At 50.7% G+C, this 7,310-nt stretch overlaps 1 pseudogene; it reads left to right on the plus strand.

Moving 5' to 3' along the window:
* Positions 1-5,543: 5,543 nt before the first annotated feature.
* Positions 5,544-7,037, plus strand: LOC101592081 (annotated as a pseudogene).
* Positions 7,038-7,310: the final 273 nt, after the last annotated feature.

Below are 7,310 nucleotides of genomic sequence, written 5' to 3' on the forward strand. Positions count from 1 at the left end.
AAAGAAAGAAAGAAAGAAAGAAAGAAAGAAAGAAAGAAAGAAAGAAAGAAAGAAAGGTCCAGCAGTGCTGTTCACTTCCGGCCTACTTCCCGGTTAGCCCTTGCCTCTGCTCCTCAGATGTCAGCATTGGGGCTTGAGCTAAGGTGGGAGCTCGCTGAAGCTTTTGGAGTCAGTGGCCCTACTGTGCATCTGTGGTTGACAGAAGCTAAGTGGCCCTCACAGGCTCTGCAGTCAAGGGCAGCCCCTGTGGAGGCCAGGATCTCTGCCTTCCCAGGAAGTAGCTCACATAAGGATGATGGGGTGACAATGACCATGAAAACTTCAACCTGAAGCTGAGCCGTTTACAAGGCCCCTGGCCAATACTTGCCACCAATGTGACTTTGTTAGCTGTTGCTAAGAGGTTGGGCAGCCTCAGCCCAAGAGAAGGGCCCCTGTACGTAAACCATGAGGATTGCACCTGCCGTTCCTGAGGAGGTGGATCCAAGACAGAGACGGGGACTGTCACACATCCCATGGGCACATGCTCAGGTCCCACACCCAGCAACAGCTGTGCTCCAAAGCTGGGAGGCCAGCCCTGCCTTCTGTGGGATCCCAGAAGCCACGTTCCCAGCTTGGCTCCCACTTTGAAGGGCCTGGGACAGAATGAAAATGTGAGAGCCTGCCTCAGTGAGGTGACTGCCAAGCTCCAACCAGGTGTGGGGCCCCGAAGCCCACGGAGGCCTGGCAGGCCCTTTATTTCCTCATTGGCTGGCGAGCACCTTCGACACCCGAACTGTTGTGTCTCAGGGTTGCTGAGTATGAGCCAACCCAGGAATGAGCGCAAAGAGGTGGAGCCTCTGCCCCACATCCTATGACCAGACCACTGAGGGCTGAGGCTATAGCTCTTCATCTGACATTCTGGCCAATGCAATTAATAGACCCTGCTCTGTCCCACATCCAGGCTCTTGGCCCTGTGTCAAAAAAGTGGATTAATCAAATTAAATTAAAACAAAGCCACTCTCACTTCCATACCTCGGATTTAGTGATGGAGTGTATAGACAAAGACATACTTCTCGTTTTAGGAGGTGTTAGATGACTTCTCCCATGTCTGCATCACCCATGCCAGCTGGGCCTTGCATGCACCCTCGTCCTAAACCAAGCACTTATCCTGTCTCCCAGCAGAGAGCAACTGGCTGCTGCTTCCCAAGAAAACACGAGCTGTGGCCTCTTCTTCACATGTCAGCATTTGCTTTCCCAATACATGTAGAGCCCTAGTGCCCTGTCTGTGCTTTGCCACGTGACAAGCCCTACCCTGTGACAAATTCAGATGACTGTTAGACTCAACTCATGTATCAGCAATATACATAACTGAAGGGTAAACTGTATGGACAACTATGTATCAGTTAGCTATTGCTTCATAACAAACAACAACCAACGAAGTATTGCTTAAAATAATACAATTGCAGTCATGCAATTGCCTAAGACAACAGAACTTAAAAAGGAGCTCAGAAAGCTAAGGCTCAGCCTGTGACCCAGTCCCTTCCAGGTTCCCTCCTGGTCTGACACTGGTTGAGTTGCATGGGCAGTAGGTCAGACTTCAGAGCCATCTCAGCTGGGGTCATGTAACTTGGCCCCATTTGCATAGTTTCATCTACCAAGCGGGCTTGTCTGGAACTGCCCTCGGCTCGGGGTGGTTATGGGATCCTGAGAACACAAGCCCACAAAGCCACTTAAAGCGAAGCGCTATGGCCTATGCAATGTCCCTTCCACTACCCCTCTTCCCAACTCTGAGTTCCATGACATCATAGTGGTAGCGGGAAATCACTGTGATAGGAATTATTCAGCACTACAAATCAGAGGTTGACGATTCGGGCAGGCAAGGGAACCATGAACTAGTACACAAGTGGCTGCATTTCATCCACAAAACTGAGTCACAGAGCCAACCCTACCTCCAGGGATGGAAAACGAGACCAGCTTGCTGGGATTTAGTCATAGCTCCTCAGTTTTAGCCTTGCAAGTCCTTTATCTCCAATATGCCCTCAGTTCCAGGAAAACCAAAGGGTTAGGGTCTTATTTACCTTCTCATAGCTGAGACATGATACCTGACACCCACAAATTATAGGAAGAAAGGTTTATTTTGGCTCCCATTTTGCAGGAGCTTCAATCCATACTCAGCTAGCACCAAGGCAGAGCCACATGGGCGAGGGATCCTGCAAAGGAGGGTTGCTCAGGACATGCAGACAGGGAGCAGACAGAGCTGCTCAGGGAGGAGGGAGGGAAAGAAACCCTTCTAAGCCACACCCCCAGTGTGGCTCCTCCCACCTCCTGCATCAGACTTCAGTTACCAATATCACCAATATGGCACTTAGCTGTAGACTCAGCACTGGGCTAATCCACTGATGAGCACCCCACCCCATTGATCCAGTCCCCTCCACCAAGGCCCACCTATGAGCACATGAGGCTTTGGGAGACAACTAGATATAAACCACAACAGTTGGTCCCCTTAGGAACAGATTCCACATTTGTATGGGAGAAGCAACAAAAACCACACTGCAAAGTGCAAGGAGACAAGGAGCGAAGAAGCCTGTGGCTAATTGCAATCAACCCCCATCAGGCACAGCCAAATTCAAATCTATCCATGGGCAGGCCACAGCAGCTCCCTCCTGATTACCTCCGGGACCACAGCGATTGGGGACCCCAGTAACTGCAAGGTGCACCCCAACCTCAGACAAGTTGAAATTTGGAAAAGTGATTGTCTCTGATTTAGTAAAGCATGCTCATTAAAACACAGACGGCAAAACGGGCTGGGCTGCCAGCGAAAAGCAGGATCCATGCACGTGGCGCCGGGGGCAGCTTGCAAAGGACGCCCCTGGCCGAGCTCTGAAGCACTGCTCACCACTCCAGAGTCCCAGAACAAACAGCCCCGGCCTCTTTTCTTTTCCCCTGGGCAAGTGCGTACCTCAAATGGCCTCTTTGAGTCCAGCAGGCTGGGGCTGCGTGTTCCGCGTGGAGGGTCAAGAGAGTGACAATGTGGGGTCTCTCTGACTTGGGCATCCCTGGGGGAGACAGGACAGAGGTGACTAAGTGTTTAGAATTGAAAGGCTTCCTCTGGTGGATAAAAGAGAGGAGGGAGGAAGAGAGGGGAAGGGAACCACTGCAGCACTGAGAGCAACAAAGCAGATACAACAGGAGACAGAGTGTGTGACAATTCCTGAGGAGGGCACAAGGACACGTAGAGACCAGGTTTCCCCAGGGGATGCTTGACAATGTCTGGGGTGTTTTTGGTTGACACACCCAGGGAGGAGGGCGTTGCTGGCATCTAGAGGGCAGAGAGGGAGAGAGCCAATGTCCTATCATGCTCAGGATTGCCACCATCCAAGGAGTCCCCTGTGCCAAACATTTGTAGCATGCTGAGAGAGGAGGCTGACAGACAGGGCAACTTTCCCCAAAGAGGCAGGCAAGAAGAGAAGGAATCTGCTCACCAGGTAAGCCCTGGCTGGACCCTGGCTCCACCCTGCCTCCACCCCGATGCCCTGGAGCCCAGGAACTGCCGACAAGCAGAGTCCAGAGAGTGCCTCGGCCCAGGAAGACCAGGCGCCCAGAGCCCTAGAGAGCTGAGCGCCCGCCGCACCCACCCAGGAGTAAGCTGTTTGCTATTCTGCCCCAGACCCCCAACACAGCTGCTCTGAGCCCTGGGAGGTGGAGGGGCTACCCTAATTGCACTAATGGTTTGTAATCAGGCGTAATGGGATGTTTGTACACACGAGCTGAGCTGCAGGTGTGGAAAGCAGGCAAATCCCGTGGGGTCCCCAGAGGCTCCGGCTGGGAGCCAGCTGACAGGCTAGTGCTGGGAGCAACGTCACCCCCAGTTTGGGATTCCTCTACTGTACCAGGATGTAGCTTTCTGAGGCCTACCAGGCCTTCCAGAGGCTCAGATTTCATGACTGCCCCACCCTGTCTGATGCCATTTTTTTACCTGTCAGGTTGGTAATATGCACAAGTACAGAGCAGGAGATGGGAAAGGACACCTCAAGGTATTGACACTGAACCTCAGCAGCCTATTCCAGGGTCCAAGTCACCTCACCAATGGGGACAAGCTTCTGGTTTCAACACAGTCTGGTTTTGGATTCCATTGTATCTGTCCTGGAGACTGCTTCTGGCTTTTGGAGGGCTCTGGACCACAAATACCCCCAGGAAAGAAATGGGAGGAGGAAGACAACCATAAACTAAGGTGGAACTATCAATTATATGTTGACCCTATTTTGAAAATAATTGCAGTCAAAATCCTGTAAAAAAATATATATGATATAATCAAGGAAATCTGAAGCTTGTTTGGACATGCCTAATATTAAGAAAATATTGTCCTTTCCTACAGGAAAGTGGGACAGTGGCAGAATGGTTGTATATTTTTAGGAGCCCTCATCTTTCAAAACTACATGCTGAAATGTTTATGGGTGAAAGATGAGTAGCTCTCTATGTAGTGACATGGAAAATGTTCATAATTTATAACTTTAAGTGCATGTAGCAAGCTACAGATCAATGCATCGGATGGGATCCAATTTATTTTGTGAAGAAAAGAGCAAAGTGGGATGTCTACACTTGGCCCCGCTCTTGCTGAGGCTTGGAGGGGGACAGAGAAGCGCTTCAAAGTCCGCTGCTGGGCACCTCTTCGAAGTAGCTAAGCAAGGAGGCTGCGTGCCTCTTGCAGCTCTTCTCTGCAGTGTAAGGTCTCTTTGTGAAGAAAAGTAAAATCATAGCCCCATTCTGGGACCTCCGATGAGTTAATGGATGTGGATACTGATCATCCACCACAGCAGTATCACAGACAGAAGCCACCGGACCCAACATACTCATAAAGCAGTTCTGCAGGTTCCTTCCAGGTCATGGGGACCAGTGCAGAATCCAGTGGGGACAATCTGGAATGTGGGACACCCCATAGACAACCCAGTTTTTTCACTGCTGTATGGTAAGAGATAAAAAGAAATGAAACAGAATACATAATGTCACAGAAACCAATGCTTAGACCTTAGTTGGATCCAGATCTAGTAAGCTTTTAAATATAGTGTGGCACTAGGGGACAGTGGGAGGAGCTAGGCACCAGGTATCCCCTCCTGGGGGTGTTGCTGAGCTCAGGGCTTTTTAAAACATCATGTTTTATAGGTACATCTTGAAATAGGTGAGATAAATGAAAGGAAGCCTTGGGTTTGCTTCAAGTTATCTCATAGTGGGATATGCAGTCTCCAGGCATGGGGTAAGAAGACAGGCCATGTCAGAGTGGAGGCTGGTTGGTTTACAGGGCTCATTGGATGGCTTCCTCTGCCTCAGCTCTGGTTGTGGATGTCTTATAAAATTATTAAAATACTGTTTGAAATAATGAATGATCATTTTTTAAAAGAATAGGTGGCACAAGGGTAACTGGTATGATGTCCACACTAGGGGGACATGGAGAACAATGACCAGCCTGCGGGGTCAGCTAAGGAACTGGGCAACCCCAATTCTGCACCAACATTCTTCGGCAGGAAGAGAACAAGATTGGAGACTGGAATGTCTTTATAGAGCTCAAGATGGCGGATGAGAGTGAGACAGCAGTGAGGTCCCTGGCACCTTCACGACCACAGAAGACGGAAGGCAATGGAAACAGCCGTGGGCACTGCAGCGATTGCAAGAACAAGGAAGACAACAGCTACAGCTGGGGTGGTTTGAGTCCAGCCAGTGACACTGGAGCCAAAAAGAAAAAAAAGAAACAAAAAAAGAAGAAAGGAAAAGGCAGTGAGACAGATTCAAACCAGGATGAGCCTGTGAAGATGAACTGTTTGCCAGCAGAAAGGATCCAGGAAATACAAAAGGCCATTGAGCTGTTTTCAGTGGGCCAGGGACCTGGAAAGACCATGGAAGAGGCCAGCAAATGAAGCTACCAGTTCTGGGATACGCAGCCTGTCCCCACACTGGGTGAAGTGGTAAACACCCACAGGCCAGTGGAACCTGACAAAGACCACATCTGCCAGGAGCCCTACACCCAGCCCCAAGACTTCATCTGGGATGCCTTAGACCAGGGTGACCGGGGTTGCTGAAAGCACTGTATACCCTGCTGAATGAGAACTACGTGAAGGATGATGACATGTCCCAGTTCTATTATTCTCTGGAGTTTCTCCTGTGGGCTCTGGGGCCACCTGGCTGGCTTCCCCAGTGGCACTGCAGGGTTCGAATGGTCTCAAGTCAGAAACTGGTTGGGTTCATTAGTGGCAAACATTCACATCTATGACACAGAGAAGAAGATGGTAGAGATCAACTTCCTGTGTGTCCAAAAGAAGTTATGTTCCAAGAGGGTAGCGCCAGTCTTGATCCATGAGACAATGCGGGGAGTGCACCTGGAGGGCATCTTCCAAGCCGTGTACACTGCTGGGGTGCTGCCCAAGCCCATGGGCACCTGCAGGTACTGGCGTTGGTCCCTTAACCCCCGGAAGCTGATTGAAGTGAAGTTCTCCTACCTGAGCAGGAGCATGACCATACGTCACACCACGAAGCTCTACCGACTGCCAGAGATTCCTAAAACAGCTGGGCTGTGGCCAATGGAGAGAAAGGACATTCCAGCTGTGCACCAGCTGCTCGCCTGGTACCTGAAGCCATCCCACCTCACCCCAGTCATGAGCCAGGAGGAAGTGGAGCACTGGTTCTACCCTCAGGAGAACATCGTCAACACCTTTGTGGTAGAGAATGCCAGAGGCAAGGTGACAGATTCTCTGAGTTTCTATATACTTCCCTCGACCATCATGAACTACCCAACCCACAGAAGTCTGAAAGCTGCCTACTCCTTCTACAGCATCCACACTCAGATGCCTCTCCTCGACCTCATGAGCAATGCACTTGTTCTCGCCAAAACGAAAGGGTTAGACGTGTTCAGTGCGCTGGGTCTCATGGAGCACAAGACTTTCCTGGAGAAGCTCAAGTTCGGCACAGGGGACGGCAACCTGCAGTATTATCTGTACAACTGGAAGTGCCCCGGCATGGGCACTGAGAAGGTCGGGCTTGTGCGACAGTAAGCAGCTATCGCGACACTTCTGGATGAAGCCACTGAGGACTCCAGCCCACGACAGAAGCACCACGTTGTCCAGTCTCCCAGACTGCCTGAGAGTCCCTGGAGAGAGCAGCTGAACACCTTATGGTCCAAATGCCAGTGGACTCAATGACCGTAGTGCAGTGGCATGGCTGCGTGACATCACTGCAGGCCATGTTTGGTCTCCCTGTGTTCCAATTAATCACCTCCTCATGCGGCCATGATCAAGGGAAAGTAATTGCTGAAACTAGCTCATGATTGGCATATGATGGAGTTA

The sequence above is a fragment of the Octodon degus genome, unplaced genomic scaffold (genome assembly GCF_000260255.1).
Source record: "Octodon degus isolate 3935 unplaced genomic scaffold, OctDeg1.0 scaffold00104, whole genome shotgun sequence".
Lineage (NCBI taxonomy): Eukaryota > Metazoa > Chordata > Mammalia > Rodentia > Octodontidae > Octodon > Octodon degus.